General features: G+C 37.1%; 1 long non-coding RNA gene across 1 annotated transcript; it reads right to left on the bottom strand.

The window, feature by feature from the left end:
- Positions 1-1,843: 1,843 nt before the first annotated feature.
- Positions 1,844-2,612, bottom strand: LOC141819111 (uncharacterized). The gene is made up of 3 exons (XR_012601036.1): positions 2,516-2,612; positions 2,080-2,193; positions 1,844-2,008 (listed from the first exon to the last, which is right to left on the bottom strand). It is a non-coding gene; the product is annotated as an uncharacterized LOC141819111 (long non-coding RNA).
- Between the last annotated feature and the right edge of the window lie 398 nt (positions 2,613-3,010).

Raw genomic sequence — 3,010 nt, 5'->3', positions numbered from 1 at the left:
TGTACATCAAAAGTCTTCCCAACAAAGATCAATCTCCCAAGAAATCTTCCCAACAAAGATCAACATCTCCCGAAGAGTCTTCCCAACAAAGGTCGACGTCTCAAAAGAGTCTTCCTAACACAAGTCGACCTCTCTTGAGTATGTCAACATCCCGAGTGTTCGACTTCCCGATTTGTCTAGCGGATCCGACTCTCTGACCTCCCGACTTCCCTAGCACTGTCAAGTTTGTCTGATCTCCCAACTTGCCAAGTCGAAAGGACCGAGTCCTTTAGTCTAACGGAGCTCTATTAACCGGGTTCAATCGGGCATGAGTAGACATGGGGCACAATCCCCACTCTCCCATGTTCTCTCTTCCCCACTCTACCATGTTCTCTTCCCCATCTTTCCAGGATCTCTTGGGGTACCTTATAAAAGGTCAGGTATACGCTCCAAGCAAAGGGGACTCTCGACTCAACTTCCAGTATTACTTTGTCCCTTTTCATTGAAACACCATGATGATTTAGGAATCGGAGTGGTTTGGCTAAGGAAACCTCTAGCGAGCCCTTTGATGTTTGTTACTCTCTGCATATTTGACTCCACCACAAGAAGACTAGCAAGGAAAAAAGCAAAGAGAAAGCTTTGACATCATAGCTCTTGGGTGTGAGGTGGGCTGAAGACACCACCCCACCGCAATGAGATTTCCACACTGCATCATTTGATCTTGAACCGGATCAGCGATGATTTCAACTATCTCAAGACCGAGATAGACTTGTAGTTCATCGTAAAGAAAGGATACAGTCTACCGATCAACAAATCTAGAGAACCATTCGAATTAGATAAGTAGACCTCCGACATCAAGAGAAGAGCTCAATTCAACGTCAGAGCCATAAACACCTTACAATGTAATCTAACCAATGAGGAACTCAACCAAATCAGGTTGTTCCACAATACCAAAGACGTATGAGACAAGCTGATCAAGCTCCACAAGAGAACTAAAGACTCGAAGGTAACGAAAAGGAATTTGTATTTGAATAAACTATTCAATTGTCAAATGCATAATGGTGAGTTCGCGAGCCAACTATACATTAGAATCCAAGACATTATGAATAGGCTCCACTCAATCAAAAAACCAATGAAAAATTGATATATAATAAAGTATGCATTAAAAGATTTCCTTCAAAATTCTTTGTAGGCATATATATAGTAGATACATATAAGGTATATAGGAATCTTTCTATTATAAAATTAGACGAAATATTTTATAAATTTAAATTACATAAACAAACTAACTCGAGTCGAATTAACAAAGGTATTGCTTTAATTGTAAATCAAAATAAGCACATGGAGGTCAAGTCAAAATCTCAACTGAAATCAAAATCCGTGAGTCAGATTCAAACAATGAGTTGACATCGGAGATCGTCAATTTAGTCCGAAAGATGATAAAAAAAAAAAAAGAGCTTCACCAAATGAGAAATCAAGCTAATTTAAGCAAAAAGAAAGCAAACGGATGACTAAATCAATCAACCGATAAAAGTATATAAAAGAAACGTCGAACAGAGTTCACAACATCTTATTCACATCAAATCTTCATCAAGCTTTCTCTTTGTTCAAGCGATTGTAACAAATCTACGTCTCAATCAACTCCAATAACCTTTGATGATCTTTGAAATCTTTAGTTGTTAGCAATTGTGCTTATTTCATATTCTTGTATTTCATATTAAAAGGTACGGTAAATATTATCATATCCTTTTCATTTGTAAGAGATTTTTTCACCTCCGAAAAATTTTTCAAAGGAAAAGATTAGTGTTTACTTGCTTGTACGCAATTCACTATCGGATCGCAGATCTTGGAATAGTATTCGTGAGGACTGTGAATCAAATGCTAATACATGTGTCGGCAAAGTGTGCAACACTGACACAGAGTGGCTTAGTTAAGATTACAGAAAAAATTTACAAAAGGTTTGTATGTTTATACGGCTCATAATCTTCTTTTCCTTTTAGCCTCATGAAGCAAAGCACGCAATCAAAGTCTACATGCCCAAAATACGATAATTACATTAACAATTATCTAAATTACTTGCAGGTGAAGCATGCAGATTACCTGTAATTTCTGTAGAATACTTCAGTGAACAGATTAGTTCATCAAGCTTGAAGGAAGATAAAACAAAGCCAACATTTGACGGAAAATGTCTTTTGAACATCAATCTTCATCCATCTGCAGCTAGTTAAAGTTAGACAAGTTTTCCGAACCTACTCCACAACCATAAATTAGAGAATTCAACCACAGGCATCACATACTGTAAAGTAGCTTAGCAGGAGTACACATTCTTCAGTAAACTGTTAAATCACCTAGATATCTAGGAATTCATGAGGAAGTATTCTTGACCTAATTGCATGCAAACTTGAACTAGTGGTGTTACAATGAATATAGAGTTAGCTATGGATAGAAGTGTTTTTTTTTCCATGACAAAGTTCTTTCATTGCATCCCTGATGTATAGGAAGGACCTTAGGCCTTTGGAGAGCCTACTATCTGTACCTTAGCCGCGTGAGCTTTCGAACCTGCTGCGGTTTGACCACCAGATGCATTCTTTGTATTTGCAGAATCAGCTGTCAAAGCCATTGACTTCTTAATCTGAAAGAAAAGAAACGTGATAAATCACACTGTGGTCAAAGCATGCATGCATGCATCAAAAGAAAAGCATCAAAGCAGTGTAATTGAAACTGAGGAAACGTAACAAAACATGTCTAACTTATGCCAGTCTCGGTATTTACACATAGGTACATAAGATAGAATAGATAGAATACTTATTCTGGTCTATCCAATTAGAATGCATTGCATTAATACAAATCTTGCAAGAAAAAAGAACAAACAAGTCCTGTTTCACTTAGATCAGTTTACAGCCACCAACACAACTTTTATATGGTATATGATAAACCAAGACCAACGAAGCACAATTTTTAAAGTTCTAATAACATTACAGAAAAGGAAGAAAATTATAGTATTGCATTGGTCATTCTTGATAGCCACCTA

Source organism: Curcuma longa, unplaced genomic scaffold (assembly GCF_044706935.1).
Source record: "Curcuma longa cultivar G26 ecotype Majalengka, Jawa Barat unplaced genomic scaffold, ITB_CL_G26_1.1 contig_27800, whole genome shotgun sequence".
Lineage (NCBI taxonomy): Eukaryota > Viridiplantae > Streptophyta > Magnoliopsida > Zingiberales > Zingiberaceae > Curcuma > Curcuma longa.
Note: the sequence above shows the minus strand (reverse complement) of the source record. Positions and strands in the feature narration are given on the sequence as shown.